This window comes from Chionomys nivalis, chromosome 1 (genome assembly GCF_950005125.1).
Source record: "Chionomys nivalis chromosome 1, mChiNiv1.1, whole genome shotgun sequence".
Classification (NCBI taxonomy): Eukaryota; Metazoa; Chordata; class Mammalia; order Rodentia; family Cricetidae; genus Chionomys; species Chionomys nivalis.
Genome location: NC_080086.1, coordinates 66,595,163 through 66,612,757, shown reverse-complemented (window position 1 = coordinate 66,612,757; position 17,595 = coordinate 66,595,163). Strand labels below are relative to the sequence as shown.

Here is a 17,595-nt window from a genome sequence, read left to right as displayed (position 1 = left end):
TTACTGGTTGTAATAAGACAAGCAAGGTGATAGCAATATGGCGTGAATGGTACAATGGGGGCAACGGGTGTTTGGAGGGCACACAGAGGAGCACGATATAAACATGCCAGTCGTTTCTTATCTCCCACCAGAGCCCTGTCTGAGAAAACACCAGCCCAGACAGTTATATTCTGCACCACAGGAACCCAGCACCAACACCCAACCACTGCACAATTTATCAACTTATGCGTGGACGCGTGATCTGTAGAAGCCACTCCACGATCTAGCCAGGGACCTGCAAAGGCACTTCAGAAGAGTCCTGGGCCAACTGGATTCCTACTCTTAGAAAGGAGAACTGACCGGGGTGTGGCTCGGTTGGTAGATTACTTGCTTAGCATGCTTGAAGTTTTGGGTTTCATCCCCAGCCTGGTGTAGTAGCCCACACTTAAAATAGCAGCCCTCAGGAGGCTGAGGCAGGAGGATGACTGCGGGTTCAAGACCAGCTTGTTCTATTCATCAAGTGCTAGTCCAGCCAGGTTACACAGGGAGACCCTGCCTCAAAAACAAACAACAAACAAAACAAAAAACAAGAAAATCTAACAAAATTATGTTCTTGAGAAGGACTAATAATACATCTTCCCTTTCTCCCTCTTTTCCCACCTCCCCTCCCCCTCCCCCATCGTCTCTACCATCTTTCCTTCTCCTGATTTTCCTCCCTCCCTCTTTCTCTCCCACTCCCTCTCTCCCCTTCCCCTATAGCCCTCCTACCCCTCTTCTCAATTCTATTATCTTCCATTACCATGTAACCCATTCTCATTATGGAAAAAATTCAAGATATAGAAATCCAAAGAGCGAAATGAAACTCTGCTAAAACCCTATCGCCCAGATACTATTATTTCATAACCTTGCTGTCACTAATACCAGCTACCATTTCCTGGGCTCTTTCTAGATACAAGACACTGGTCTTGGATTTTCTGTGCTTATTCTACCAACTCCTTTCAACCCTGAGATATGAGCAGCCTTACCTTACCTATCAGATGAGGATCTTACCGAGCTGGAAAAACTGAAGCCTGGATTCAAATAGGACGACTCCAGTGTTAAAATTCTGACGAATATATTGCTAACCTTTAAAAATGATTATAGACTGGCAGTGGTGGCACATGCCTTTAATTCCTGCACTCGGGAGGCAGAGGCAGAACCAGAGGCAGGTAGATCTCTGTGTTTAAGGCCAACCTGGTCAACAGAGGGAGTTCCAGGACAGCCAGGGCTACACAGAGAAACCCTGTCTAAGAACTCCTCCCGCCCTCAGTGATCACAATTTTTTGTGTGATTATAAGGACGTTTAGTTTTTCCTTTTTTAAAAAATTTAAATGCATTTATTTATTGATTTCTTTGTGAGTGTCTGTATATGTGAGGGTGCACATACCACGGAGCACTGTGGAGGCCGATGACAACTTTTGGGTATTGGTTCTTTTCTTCACCAAATTCAGGTCGTCAGGGTTGGTGACAACTGCCTTTACACACTGACGCATCTCACCAGCCCCTCTATTTGTTTTTTACAGAACTTCAAGTAAGATGTAGTCATACTTTATGTGATGTGCATTGCTTAAGTAAAATGTGATTTTTTTCATTATTAAATTTTTAAAAAATGTGAGTGGGAGTGCTAACCATGCCATGGTGTGTGTGTGTGTGGATGTCAGAGGACAACACTGAGGCGTCAATTCTCCCCTTCCGCCTTTATGTGGGGTTCCAGCTGCCAGGCTTGCATGGCAAGCGCCTTCCCCCTGAGCTATATCTCGGGCCCTCAGGTAAGATGCTTATCCTAAAACACAAAAGAGATGGAGTTAGAGAAAACAAATCTTTGGCAGTCCTACCACCGGAGAGACCACCATAGACACTGAAATGTCACCCACCATTACTCTCGTAGATGTAGGATTAGGAACATAGATGCCATTCTGAACCCAACGCAACCACCCCGGCAAACTTCACAAGCCAGGTCGCACACTAAAGTGAGTGAATGTGTTTGAAACCAGATCACTGATGTTGACTGTTCCAAAAAGTCCTTGTTTATAACTTTTTAAAAAATTCTGTGGTGAGAGGGGTCCAACCCCAGGCCTGTGCACGCTAGGCAAGCGCTCTACCTCAGAGTCTTGCCCCTCAACTATGTGCACAAAGGCGGGACAAACCTAGCTACAGTAGAGAGACAGGGAATTGGGCCCGGAGATGCCCGAGCTGGGGGAAGTCACTTCTGGCCTGGCCTCAGTTTCCCCATCTCTACAGTGAGCAGCTACAACTCTAAGGGGGAATGAACATCACTGGAGCTTCATTTTTGGGTTATCTGCGGTATCGGGGACGATTCTTGACACAGTTCCCACCCAGCTCTGGCACAAGAAACAAGAGGCCGGGAATATGAAAGGGCTGGGGTCAGGGCACACCAAAGGCTTAAGGACCCCCAAATGAGGGTATGAGTTCTATTTTCCTGGAGGGCTGGGCCAGCCAAGCCGATTAGGGGCCCTGAGCAGCTGTGGGCCGAGGAGGCCGCTGGGAGTGAGAGGATTCAAGCAGTTCTTTCCCACCCTCTCCCCCACCAGCCTGCTCTGTGTAAAAATTCCAAACTCCCAATCAAACCCCCTTCTCTTTTCCCCTTTCATTCACCTGCCCATCTTCCTCTCCTCTTCTCTCCTTTTCTATCCAAACTCATAATTAATCGCTCAAGGCAAAAGTAATGAATGTTAATTGGCCATCTGTAGGAAGACTAATTAAAATCTACCACGCTGGGGTTTAAACATACCTATAGCAACGGAGTGAATCGGGAATGAGGCGAGGAGGGACTGAGGTAACAGCTGAAAGACTGCAAAACACCATTGGGCTTAGGTGTGAGGGAACGACGCCAGAGAGGGGCCGAGATGCTGGAGAGGGAGACATAGACATGGAGACAGAAGGAAAAGCCCTCCTGGACTTGCCACGCCACTGCAGGGCTTGGCATTTTGTCACTGTTCTGTTTGGTGTTTAATGAACACATTTGCACATTTTCTTCTTGCTGGACATAGCTGAAGGGGTGGCTAGAGTTTGTCAACACACAGTCGTCCCCCAGTCACAGGTCTGAACGCACTGAGTGCTCCAGGAACACCTGCCCCGGGTAAAAATCATACATATGCACACATGCACAGCCTAGCAGACTCCTGCTTAAAAGGTAAGACGCTCCACATGCACAAGTACACACCCGTTTGTGAGCTGAGGGCAACCCAGGGACACAATCTGTGATTAGACACCATCACTCGTGATCACATGTGTACACACTGTTGCGTGTAACATGTGGTTTAAACACACAAACCAGAAGTTATTAAAATACGGATGGTGATGCACACTCAAGTAGCTTGTTATATTCAGATGCACCAGTTGGTCTCGTAGGTGCTCGAACCCATGTCTGTGTATACATATGGTTAACGGGGACATTCTGCATCCCAGTGCTTACAGGTTCACATAACACGTTTCCATGCACAAGAGGAGCTAAATGCTCACACTCTATGTGACTAATAAAGATGGAAGCCACACACACACATACACACACACACCCTTGATGGGCACTCTTCCCACAATGCCATACCCTGTCCTCCCATCTAAGCTTCCTCCTCCCCATAAAATGGAAGTACTTCTTTCCAGAATTGAGCACAAAGACCCTGCCTCAGCAGAATCTGTCTTAACCCCAGGCCATCACTGGCACACTCTCCTCATAGACTGCATTCACTTTTGCCCAAAGGTCAGAACATGTAGAGGCCAGAGGGTAATGTGGGTACCTTCCTCTTTCACCCTCCATGTTATTTTTTGAAAGAGGAGCTGACCAGTCCTGCTAGACTATCTGACTAGTGAGCTCCATCTCTCTCTTGCCTTCCCTCCTCTGAGATTAGAGCTATGTGTTGTCGGTCTTGGCTTTTACATGGGAACTGAGAATCTGAACTCAAATCCTCATTCTTGAACAGCAAACATTTTACCCCGTGAGCATCTCCCCAGCTCAGGAACAGGGCCTTGGTATCTCTAGGCCCCATTTCACCATACAGGGATAAGGATGGCTTCCTCGCTGGAGAGTTTCATTGCTGTAGAATTATACTCTAATGAATTTAAAGCCAGAGAGAGGGTGAAGACGAAGGACATGAGTACCTGGAAAGGGTGTCCAGAGAGAAGGGCACAGGGTTCCACCTCAGGGACTCTGGCGGTGGACCGCTAAGCATTCTGTGCCAGTCCTTTGTGTTCCGTGCGGCCCAGTCTGTGGTTCTAAGATTTTCCGCAGCCGAGATTCAAGGGCCAAAGATCATCCACAGGTCCAGCAAGAAAAGCAGCCAAGATGACAGGTAGGAGAGGAAAATGTCCATGTGTCCCAGATGGGCCTGGGCGTGTCCCAGAAGCACAGAGATGAGCACAGAGAGGGACTCCTAGGAAGCAGACCAGAGACAAGCCCAAAAAGGATGTGGGGAGGGCAGTGACCTTGGTGGATAAAGGCACTGGCCCTGTAAGCCAGGTGACCTGAGTTCAATCCACAGAACCCCTGTGAAGGTGAAACAAAGGAGCAGACTCTACAACATGGTCCTCTAACCTCCGTGTGCACACTCCACCCCACATACCATACATACTCAATAACAATAAATATTAAGAATGCAAAAAGAAGGCCAGGAGGCAGAGGCCTGACATCCTACCTAACATGCTCTGCCAACCCCACACACATACCTCGAGCGAGAACAGGTGACTTTTCAGGGCCACCAGTCTGTAAGGGACCTGACCAGACTTGGTGAGCCAGTTCCTAACTCTGGGAGAGCCCTGGGCCTCTGCCTGGGAGGGACAGGACCTGCATCCTAGGGCATGGATTTCTGGAAGGATCTCCCTCTGCTGCTGAGGCCTCTCAATCCCCTGGGGGGCCAGCCCCCCATTCCACTCCCGCACTCACACTCTCACTCACACACACCCCTCTGACAGCTTCTACATTTGGAGCTGACAGATGTGCAAGGTAGCACTCGGCCCCGCCTGTGCAGCTGAGGCCCCAGCGCCGCAAATGAAAAGGGAAAAGGGATTATTTCCAGCAAGTCTCAGAACGGCTGCATGAGCACACGCCTGGTGTGTGTGTGTGTGTGTGTGTGTGTGTGTGTGTGTGTGAGAGAGAGAGAGAGAGAGAGAGAGAGAGAGAGAGAGAGAGAGAGAGAGAGATTGAGTCTGTGGCTTCTTCCTTCCTCTCTGGGCTTTCTCCACCATGGTTTTGCTGATCTGTCCGAGTCTTTGATGCTCACTAGTTTGGTTTCTGTATCTGAATTCTCCAGAAAGCAAAAGAAGTATTTCCTCTTCCCAACTTTGCCTGTCGTCCCTTTTGGGTCTCAAGCAAGTATGGGGGCTGAGGAGCTGACTCATTGGGAAAACACTTGCTGCTCAACATTACAAAGTGAGTTCAGATCTCCCAGCAATATTGAAAAAAACTGGGTGTAGTGGTTACAAGTCGGTAATTTCAGTGCTGGGGAGGTAGACACAGGAGGATCCCAGGAGCTCTCTGACCAGCCAGTCTCCTAGTCTAGCTGAATTGGTGAGCTGTGGAGTCAGTGAGAGACCATGCCTCAAGAAAGCAAGCAAAAGGAAGATGCTTGCCTTTGACCTCTGCCGCCCCCCATATGTGTGTATGAGCGCTCACGTGCACATGCCTGCACACAACTCGAATATACCACACACACAACACATGCACACACATAAGAAACAGCCAGTTTTCCTCTAGAAAACAATACTTCTGTCCTGTCATTTGCATGGGGCTCCTTTCAGATGGGTGCGCAGTGGTTGGGATATCTCTCCCAGGGCAGGGAGAGCAAGCCAGCCTCCAGTCTTGGTCCCGGTCCTTCCAGCCTGTCTTCCTAACGAGCCAGCTCACTACGCTATTCACCACACACTCGCAGGTAGATGGGCCCTCTTAGAAGCAGGTCTCTCCTCCCAAAGTTTAGGGTTTCCATCTTCAGATTCCCAACCCCCACTATAGTGAGCCTAACCCATGCTGACCTCCAAATCTGGCATCCCTGTAAACTTGACCTTAGTTATATACTGATAATTCTGGCCTTGGACTGGCTTCAATCCTGACTCTGATGGACTGCTTTCTGAATTTCCCCTTCTCTGAGGGGCTGCCTCCTTAGGTACTGACAATGGCACCTGGATACCCAAAGCTTACCTTTGAATACTCTGGAGCAAGTAGGGACAGACACATGGAGAACCACAGGGTTAGAGGAACAGTGGGAGGGTGATGTTTTATTATTTCCTAGAAGATTCGGACACACTGCCGCTGTCTCCTATGGGGTGAAGGTGTGACGGCACCCTTGTAGAAATGTTTCCTTGAGGGCTGTGGGGTTGTGGGGTGGGGCCCATCCCCTTGAGGCTGGTCTGCAGAGGCAGCAGGCTTCACGCCCAGCCATCTCCGGGCCCACTAGCACTCAGAGACTTGATCGCCCTCATAGCATTCCACACACTTACCTCTCACAAAGCCCAGCAAATGGCTGTGGTGACCTGGTTCTAGTCAAAGGTCATAGCATACAGATTTTTCAGGCTGAGTTTGGAAAACACCAACCCTAGATGCTGGTACAGCCTGAGCCGGACAGGCCTTAGCAGCCAGGATGGGGGCCAGAGTCTTCTGAGGCTCTTGAGAGCCTGCCCTGGCTCTGGGAGGAAGTGGGAGCCAGGCCCCTTTTCCTTTGCTTTAGGGGAAGCAGGCCTAGGAACTAGAGGCCTTTAAGCTATTCTCAGGTCTCTTGCTGAGGGGTCACAGGGCCTCTGGGGAGGATTTATGATGTGGGTTGATCCAAACCAAGAAAGGAATTTCTCCTCCCACCTCCTCATTAAATATTAAGCCCAGCCTCCTAACTCCAGCTAGTGCTGTTAGGTCTGAAGGTTCCATTTCCTTTGGGGCAAATGATAATTTCTAGAAAGGAAGGTGACTCGTGGCTCCTACAGTGGACTCTCCTAGGTCTGAGATGCCCAGAGCCTGGCCCTGCCTCCACACTACAGAGAGAAGACAGGGAGGGCAAGGACAGCTTCCTCTCCTCTCTTCAGCAACTCCCTCACCTAACCCCTCCCTCCAGCTGGCCCCAGACAGAGGCTCAAGGCTTCTCCCACTAGTTTTCCAGATGCTCTCTCAGGGCTTCCAGGCTCATGGCCTTCTCCCTTGCACATCTGGTCACCGAGATGTAATCCATGTTGGAGATGTCACCGTGTGGGACAGATGTCACCGAGTGCTGCCCCCTCTCCAGTGGATGGGCAAGGCTCATGCTTTCTTCCCTCACCCTGGGTGAAGAACAGCTGGGCCCTCTTAGCATGTTCACACGGGTGTGCACACAGGCCACATGGGTCAGAACTGCTGCACACATTAGCATGTAAGACCATGTTCTTTGGGAAGGATGTGGGTGGAGGCCAGAACACAGAGTCCCAAGGTGCCACTCCTTGAGGTGAGACATGGGACACAGAGGGATGAAGCGTGTCCTAGAAGAGTGATCCAGAGACTGGGGCTGAGGAGCAGCTGACACCTCCAGGCTTTGCTGACAATGGAGCCTCTTCAGCTTTGGTGTGGGGCACATGGGCACAGTCAAGGGGGAGGTTCCTGACCACACTGACCCCAGCTGGTTCCACTCCTAGGCAGAGATACCACAGCTCTGTGCGGATAAGCCTGGAGTATTTCCCTCCCTATCCCTCAGGGGGCAGCTGCCATGCCCAGCTCAGACTATTAAACAGAAACAGAAAACAACCCAGTTCAATGACAACAAAGACAGAGAAATTCTGTTTGCCTTTTGGCTAATCCTCAGCCCTGTTCACCCGCGCAGCTGGACTCTGCATGTGCAGGCATGTATTTCTGTGTGTGCTTGCATGTGCTCTTGTGTGCATTAGCTAAGGCCAGGCTAAGAACTCCAGGAGACAGATGGTTAGGCCCTGGAGGGCAGCACCAAAGCCCCAGTGCTGAATGTTCCGGAGACACTCAAGCCAAGGCTGGAATTGATGCTGGGGAAATCCCTGTGAGCAGAGATGGTCGTGGGTCACTAGAGAAGCCGTGGGGCCTGTCAAAGAGAATGACTTTATCCCTTTCTGACCTTCCTCAATTCTTTGAGTTCCTGCCAGTCTAGAGGACAGACCACTTAGAACTCCCTGAAGCCTCTGCACTTGGAAGACATGAGAAAGTCTTGCCACCTTGTGGAGATAAATGGTATTCCTCCCTGAACTTCTGGTCTATCAAAAATAAAAGAGGCAAAAGGGCTTTCTCTACCGTGGGGCATGTAGTGTCAAACGTTTGCAAACACGAGGCTGTGCACAATGACCTTTTTGGATGGATGCAAAGCTTTATTTAAGTGCATTGTGATACACGGTCATTTCAGAGGCACAAGAGCAACTTGCTGTGGGTACCAGCTGGTCAGAAGAGCAGAAGTCTGAAGCAGCCATTTCCATCAGAGAGGGTAAAGAGTCCACTGGGAAAGGTGACAGAAGTTACCCCCTTCCACCTTGGGGAATCCTCAACAGTTGTGGCATGCTCTGCAGAAGGGGCAAGCCCCACCTTTTCACGCTGCACAGCCCCAGTGCGCCCTCTGCTGGGCACAAGGAGGACCAGAGGATTCTTTTAACAAAAGCAGAAAGGTGGGCTAGAGGCCACTACAGGAGCCTGGGCCTCTTTACAGCACTTTCCAGTTGGCAAGGGGTGAAAGTAGAAATCCAAGCCCTCACTGTGAGAGCTGTCTGCTGTGCGTTGGGCGCTAAGGATGGATACTCACTGCCTAGCTCGGGGACCCTCAGGAAAATGGCAGTAAAGGTGGGTCAGTGTGGACAGACGCATGACAAAGGCACAGGCGTCCTGGTATTTCTATCTTAATGACTTTGGACCTATATTAACCACCTGTGGGCTTCAATGACAGGAGGCAGACAGCTGTCTGGCAGTGCTCTGGAAGAGCGAGCAGTGACGTGCTCAGGACACCCTAGCTAGTGAACTGAGGTGTCACTCCTGCACCCTGCAGAAGAGGGCAGCAGGCATGCACGAAGGGCAACATGGACTCTACTGCACCTGCCTTACAGCTATGAATTTGGACCAGAGTCGGGGGAGAAACATTGGTGTCACAGGAAGACGGCAGCAGAACAAAGAAGTTCAAGGACCATCACCGTGATGCCCTCGATCCTCTTTCTGCATCAGGGCACACCCTCTTACACCACAGACAAGACACTGAGCCTCCTTTCTGCAGTGTTTAGGTTCCCCTCCTCTTCCCAGTTCTGCAGTTCTCTTTCTGGGGATACCAGTACCCAACAACTCTCTCTCAAGCCCCCGCAGAAGCCTTCTGATGGCTGGTAATACCAGTCACGCCCTGCTGGCTGGGTCTGAGGGCTTATGTTTGTGTTAGGCAGGGCTGGGGAGGGCACTGTGGTAGGACACGGACTTAACTGTCATAGAAAGCTATGTGGGCTCCAGACAGGAAGGTATCCTTTTGCAGCAAGCTCAGCAGTTTCTGGGCTGATATCCCACAATCCACCAGCTCCCCATTCGACTTCAGCTTCTGCAGTCCGTTCCTTAACTCTGGGTCCTTGGAGGTTTCTCGAGCCAACTGCTGCATGTCTGTGTCCAGGGGACAAGAGGACATAGGTTGTAGATCCCCCCTGTGTGGAGGGTGGAGCCCAGTCAGGTCTGGCCTGAGTTCCATTATGTTTCCTTTTACATTTTTTCCTTTTTTTCAGTTATGTTCTCTATGGATTTCTTTTTGAAATTCAAGCTCCTCTTGTCTTAGCCTCTCCAGTACTGGGATTATAGGTGAGGGCTACCATGCCCAGCTCACATTACTACTGAGCTTTGGACTCAAAGCTAAAAGCTATTAAGCATGGTTTAAAATCAAGATCATCCTCTCTGGTCCATGTAACACCTCTTCCCATCTTTCCTACTTGTGTCCGTGCATACATGGACCCTGCAGATTCCCTACTCCTCCTACGTCCAACCATATAAGACTACCACAGTCTCAATCAGGTTCATGCCATAACTTAGCTTTTCACCTTTCTTTTTTTTTTTAGATTTATTTATTTATTATGTATACAACATTCTGCCTCCATGTATGCCTTCAGGCCAGAAGAAGGGGACAGATCTCATTACAGATGGTTGTGAGCCATCATGTGGTTGCTGGGAATTGAACTCAGGACCTCAGGAAGCATAGCCAGCGCTCTTAACCACTGAGCCATATCTCCAGCCTCCTTTTCTCCTTTCTTTAACACCCCCTTTAGCTCTCTGAATGAGTCTCGACTGAGTTGAGAGTAAAACAAGCAATATCGTGTGTGTCTGTGTGTGTGTGTCTGTGGGGAGGTCAAGGACTAAGTCACATGAGGAAACCCAGTAAAGACCAAGAAGATAGAAGCGAGTTTGGATCGTGGTCCTCACTCCAGCATTAGACAGATCGTTGTGTCTCCCTGTCTCTAGGCTCCTGACCTAGTCCAGAGGGGCACAGACAGCTGCCTCTCACCCTTGAGTTCTCACACAGTCCACCACATATTGCTACCTTCTAACCACAGAAATCACAAGCCTAGAAGAAAAGCCCCAGCCCTGTGGCATCTTAAGAGGCTGGTCAGACAAGACAAGGCGTCAGAAGACCACATACCTTGCAACTGTCATGAGAACAGGGCCCTATCTTATTCATCCCGGGCCCTCTTTCCCACCCCATCAGTGTTCCAGCACAGTTCTGGGGCCGCTCACCACTCAACAACGCCTGCCTGCATTTATTGCGGCCGGCCTCCGTGAAGCTTTGCTAGGTGTTGGGGATACATGGAGAAATAATATGTGGCCCTTGAGGGAGAAAAGCAGACAGCTAAACATGTAAAGGTAATATAGTCTTTTGCTTCCTAACTTTCATTTATTTATGTTCATGTGTATGGTTGTTCTGGTCCACCTGCTAGCCAGGCAACTCCTAACGCTGAGTTCCTCTGCCCCTGACCACTCTAACTTCTTGGAGCCTGTGTTTTCCTTGCAAGATGAAGAGTCATGACTGAGGGGTGCAATATATTCTTTGAATTCTTTCCTAAGAATACAGACCAGGCTCCCCAGCTTGCCCAAGCCCCCAGAAAGGTCGGGAGGCTTCAAGGGCAGTACCACCCACCTACCTGGAGCATAGCTTAGCACCCTCACACCAGGTTCCTCAGCAGCTAGGACCTGGTACAACATGTCTCGGGCAGCCTTCCCGGCGCAGTACAGCGCTCAGCCCTTATAGGGCTGCAGGGCACACAGAGACGAGATGTTAACCACGGTCTTGCTGAGGCCAGGGCTATCCGGGAAGGCATTCAGGGTGCCCGAGGTCAAGCAGAGCATGGAGGTCAGGTTCAGAGTCCAATAAGTGTTCACCTCAGCTGGGTCGGTCACGTCCACGAAGCCTTTGGAAACATCTCCAAGAGTGCCTGAGAAAACAGGACCGAATAAATGGCACAGTCTCTCCCCACCTACCCCAGCTCTGCAGACACCCCTAAGGCAAGCTAAGAATACACCTGTCTGAGTGCTCTTCAGAAAAGCAGAGGATCTGTTTAGAGACCTGCTCTCTTGACTCACGCCCCCACCAGGAGGCACTGCTCCAGGCGTTCGAGAAAGTTCTATAGGAGCTTTAGACAATCAGGCTGCCTCCACTTGGACTCTGGACTTTCAGGGACTACCCAAACGGCGAGAGCCCGCAGCCCCAGTCTGGTCGGTCTGGTCGGCGGTATCACCTGCATTGTTGATGAGCAGCAGGCGCTGCAGCCCCTCGGGCCTGGGGAGCTCGCGCACGGCGCACAACAGCTGCTGCACGCCGGCCTCGGTGCAGAGGTCGGCTGCTGCGCGCACCACTCGCAGGCCTGGATGCTGTGTGCCCAGCTCCTCCTCCAGCTGCCGCAGCGCCGAGTCACTGCGTGAGCTCAGGAGCAGCACCGACCCGGGCGACAGCAGCCGGGCCAGCAGCGGGGCCAGGGCGCGGCCGAAGCCCCGGGAGGCCCCAGTCAGCACGCAAACGGTGACGCCCAGCCCGCCTCCCTCCATGCCTGGAACTCAGTGGCGCGCACAACTACTAAACCGGCACGGGGCGGGGCCTACCCTTTGCCTGGGTAGTGGAAGATTTGGCCACCGCCCATCTGCGTCTGGATGAAGAGACCAACCAATTGCCAGCGAGGCGTGGCCTGGTAGGCAATCCCAGTCGCCTTCCTAGCGCGGCCTGCTTCCCTCCCCACACCTTGAGCCACTCCCACAAGCTCAGCCCCTTTCTGGAACCACGTGTTCCAGAATTGGCTTCCTCCACCACCAGGGTTGGTTTGTCTTCATCCACACAGGGCATATCAGGAAAGGATCAGTGACAGCAGTGGATGAAGTCCTTCCTTGCCTGTGTATAGTTTGGGTCCCCTTGCGCCCTGGGTGACAGCAGCTTCCTTTGGACGAGTATAGCAGCACCCCCAGAAGAAAATGAAGAGGACACTGGGAGAGATAGGATGAGTGAGAATCGCAACATTCTCATAAACAAGACAATGACCCCTCATGTTACAGTAATAACACACCTTGATCCCTTGGGACCTGAGGACAGCAACCATAGACTATAAACCCGTGTCATGCACGTATTAAACCACTTGATAATCTCAAATGGAAAAGAAAAATTCCCTTAGGAAGGCACAGTGGTCCACACTTGTAGACCCAGCACTTGGGGAATGTGGGAGGATAAGGAGTGTGAGAAGTAATTGTAACGTTCCATTCTCAGTATGAGGCGAGCTAGAGTTGGAGGGACAGACAAGTTTAGGAAGCACTAAGCCCCTCTTCCCTGGCTAGTGCTAGCCCCTCTTTGTTTCAGAAAGCTACACGTGGTTTTCTGGGTCACCTAGCCAGATCAGAATAGGGAAGTCAGCAATCAGAAGGGAACAGTCTCAAGTTCCAAATTATTTATTGGATGAGGATTTTGTCTAGCCCGATGAGATGGGAGAACTAGGGGGTTGCAAGTCCTATATGCCTATAGGAGAGAGAACAGGAATGTCTCTCAATAGTTTTTTTTTTTTTTTTAAAAAAAAAAAAAACCAAACAACAACAAAAAACCCGCTGTCTTGCAGCAAATCAGTACCTTGGCCATGTGTGCCTTTCCTCTATGCCAGAGTACCTTCCTGCAGAACTGTATATTTAAAACCACTTAGTTTTCACGAGTCTCTTGAGTTTATTTTCTTATTTCCAAAAGGAGTTGAAGGATCTTTCAGACTACATGGTGAATTCAAGGGCTGGGCTATATAAAATTCTGTCTCCAAACCAAACACAATTCAGAAAAAAGGGAGTGGGCTGGGGAGATAGCCCAGACAGGGAAATGCTTGCCTTGCTGAGTTTGAACCCCAGAACCCACACTTAAAACACTAGGTGTGGCCGGATGATGATGGTGCTTGCCTTCAAGTGCTCAGGAGGCAGAGGCAGGTGGATCTCTGAGTTCGAGGCTAGCTTGGTCCACAGAGAGAGTTCCAGGACAGCCAGGGCCAGACACAGAAACTATATAAAGTTTCTTCATATATTCATGAAGAGAGAGAGTTTCTGTCTTGAAAAACCATTTTATAAAAGCTAGGTGTGGTGTGTGCCTGCTCTCCCAGCGCTGTGGAAGCAGTGCGTATCCCTGGCTCCCCTGCCAGCCTAGCTGTTCCACACCAATGTAAGAATCTGCCTTTAAAAACGTTTGAAAAGGTGGACACACATAAAGAACTACACACATTGTTCTCTGGCCTACACAACTCCCTACCCCCTCATCCCTACACACACGAACAGGCACATGCGTTAACACAGAGAGAAAGAAAACGAAAAGTTCCTCATATGAAAGTAAGCATATGGAGAGCTGCTTATATCTCTTTAAAAATCTCTTTCAAACATTTATTGTGTGTATGGGCGTTTCCCCTGCATGTATTGTGTTAACCACACCTGTGAAATGCACAGTGGAGCCAAAGGAGGGAGTCGGGTTCCCCTGAAACTGGAGATACAGTTGTGAGCTGCCTTGTGGGTGCTGAGCATTGAACCATGGTCCTCTGGAAGAGCAGCAAGGTGCTATACCAGGTTTTGTTTTGGGCCACCAACCAGTTCCCAAATCATGACACAGAGACATCTTGTTTGTTATGAATGTTCGGCCGTATCTTAGGCTCATTTCTGCTAGCTCTTCTAGCTTTACCTGTTCCATCTGTGTTTTGCCTCAGGGTGTTTTACCTTTCTTTCCTCTGTGTGTCCTACTCTGTCTAGCTGACTGCAGCTACCTGGCTTCTGGTCCCGGACGTGTCCCTCTATTTCTCTGGAGTTCTCTTCTTCTTCACTCATTCCCCAGCCTAGAGTCATCATCCTATTTATTCTCTCTGCCTGCCAGTCCCGCCTCTCCTTTTCCTGCCTAGCTGCTGGTCATCCAGCTTTTTGTTAGACCAATCAGGTAGGTGCCTTAGGCAGGCAAGGTGAAACAACAACACATCTTTACATAAACAAATCAGCATAAACCAATTAACACACCTTTACACAGTTAAAATAATATTCCACAACAAAGTGCTCTTCCTGCTGAGCCGACTCTCTAGCCCCTGTTTATAGTTTGTGAACAATGTGACAGATGACAGAGCTCAGTGAGGCTGCCTGTGCTTGCCAGCACTCTGGAGACTGAGACTGGAGGATCAGGGTCATGGCCAGCTTCATCTACATATTAAATTCCAGGTCAGCCTGAGCTACATTAGCCTTCCCTCCCGAATAAGCCTCACACAATCACATGCAGGGCTGTTAAGTCTAGGCCTACAGGAGTTTTGGAGTTGTAGAGACAGCTCAGCGGTTAAGAGCACTGATTGCTCTTCCACAGGACCTAAGTTTGGTTCCCAGCATCCACATGGTGGCTGTAACTCTAGTTCCATGGCATTCCATGTCCTCTTCTGACCTCCACAGGCATAGACATACACACAGGCAAACATTTATTCACATAAAATACATAAAAATTTTTAAATAAATATAATTCATTTTCATTATTTAAAAACTAGACTTATTTTTATTGATGTGAGTGTTTTGCCTGGGTTTATGTATGCCACATGTGTATGTATATATGTGCACGACATGTATATGCATGTGCGCCACCACATGTGTGTATGTGCATATCACGTGCATATATGTGCACCACATGTATATACACGTGTATGTGTGTATGTAACACATGTGTAGTATATATGTGTACCACCTTTGTATATGTGTGCTACATGTATATGTATATATATGAACCACATGTATATGTGTGTATGCACACCACCTATGTATGTATGTGTATATCATATGTATATATATGTGCACCACATGTATATGTATATATGTGTACCACATGTGTGTATATGTACCACATGTGTAGTATATATGTGCACCACCTGTGTATATATGTGTGTGTGCGCCACGTGCATATGTGTATTGTACCACAGCTGTATATATGTATTGCACCACATTTGCCTGGCATCTAAGGAGGTCAGAAGAGAATCTGATCCCCAGAACTGGAGTTACAGATAGTGGTGAGCTGCCCTGTGGGTTCTGATAACTGAACTTGGGTCCTCTGGAAGAGCAGCAAATGCTCTTAACTGATGAGCGATCTCTCCAGGCCCTTTAAGGAATGTGAAAATATCTCCACATGGTTCTCACACACAAACAAGACCAAGAGCTGCTGGGATAGCAACTGGCAGCATAAGGCTTAAAGGCTCAGAGGACAATAGTGGAGAAGTGACAAAATGTCAGCTCCCTGTGCTGGTTGGTTTTGTCAACTGAACACCAGGTAGAGTCATCTGAGACAAGGAAACCTGAATGAGGCATTGTCTCCATCAGATTCGCCTGTGAGCAAGTCTCTGGAGCAATTTCTTGATTGACAGAGGAGAGTGCAACCAACTGTGTCTGGAGCCACTTCTGGGCAGATAGTTCTGGGTTCTACAAAAAAAGCAGGCTGAAGGGACTGGAGAGATGACTCAATGGTTAAGAGCACTGACTTTCACAGAAGTCCTGAGTTCAATTCCCAGCACCCACATGGTGGCCTTACAACAATCTATAATGAGGTTGGATTCCCTTTTGTAGTGTGCAGACATACATGCAGATGGAGTACTCATATACATAAAATACATGAAAAAATCCGAAGAAAGAAAGAAATGAAGAAAGGAAGGAAGGAAGGAAGGAAAGAAGGAAGGAAGGAAGGAAGGAAGGAAGGAAGGAAGGAAGGAAAGAAGGAAGGAAGGAAGGAAAGAAGGAAAGGAAAGGAACGGAAAGGAAAGGAAAGGAAAGGAAAGGAAAGGAAAGGAAAGGAAAGGAAAGGAAAGGAAAGGAAAGGAAAGGAAAGGCCGAGTAAGCCAAGGAAAGCAAGCCAGGAAGAAACATTTCTCTAAGAACCTCTCCTTCAGTTCCTGCCTCCAGGTTGCCTGAGTTCCTGACTTGGCTTCCATCTTAGTCACTGTTCTATTGCTGTGAAGAGACACCATGAACACAGCAACTCTTATAAAGGAAGACATTAAATTAGGACTGGTTTACCCAGTTCAGAGGTTTAGTCCATTATTGTCATGGCAGGAAGCATGGTACTGGAGAGGTATTTGAGAGCTCTATATCTGGATTAACAGGAAGCAGGAAGAAAGAGACATGGGGCCTGGCTTGAGCATTTGAAAACCCAAAACTCTCCCCTAGGGACACACTTCTTCCACAAGGCAACGCCTCCTAATAGTGCCACTCCCTGTTGACGGAACATTCAAACACATGGGTAGAGGAAAAGCCATTACTGTCCAAACCACCAGATTTGGATGGTGATGGACTGTGGCCTGTGAACCAAATAGAGCTTTCCCTCCCCATGTTGTTTTTGGCCATGATATTTCTCACAGCAACAGGAAAGTGCCAGCCACATGTACAAGCCTATAATCCCAGCTCTGTGGAGCCCAAGCAGAAGGATTTACAAACTCAATGGCAGCCTAAGAGCCTGTCTCAAAACAAAAGCCAGAGGTGGAATTCAACAGCAGAACGCTTGTCTTGCATGCCCACAGCCCCAGCAGAGTAAAAACTACAGGTTAATTAACTACCTTTGTGCCCATTGGGATGATAAACTGTTCTGTCGACAATATTCTTGTCATGAAGAATCATGTCTATAACATATGTTTGAATGTTTCAGGGAATACAAAATAAGCAATTAGAAATGTAAATATTTAGGGAAATTAAATGACTTTTGTACAGGGCTTCTTTATTCTGCCTTTCAGTTTTTCATTTCTTTCTTTTCTTTCTTTTTTTTGGTTTTTGGAATTTCATGTTGTCAAGGCTGGTCTTAATTCTCTTGCATCCATTTCCTCATGACCTATATATGTTTTCTGTGGGGTTCTGGCTGACAAGTATTTTCTTCATCATTTTGAACATATCAGAACACTGTCTTCTGGGATCCTGGACTTTGGTTAAAAAAAAAAACTGTCAGGAATAATAGGGATCATGTGATGAATGATGTCATCTTGCCCTCAGCCCCACAGATGTTAGTCCTAGGCTGTAGTGTACCATGGTAAACAGTATTTTGTCGCAGTATCTCGATGTAGTCAGAAGCTGCCATCCTAAAGGAAACATCAAACTAAGTGTAGACATGATGAGTTATTAAAAACTTGTCACAGAAGTTTGGCTAG

General features: G+C 48.7%; 1 pseudogene; it reads right to left on the bottom strand.

The window, feature by feature from the left end:
* Positions 1–8,322: 8,322 nt before the first annotated feature.
* On the bottom strand, positions 8,323–11,998 carry LOC130879415 (sepiapterin reductase-like; annotated as a pseudogene).
* Positions 11,999–17,595: the final 5,597 nt, after the last annotated feature.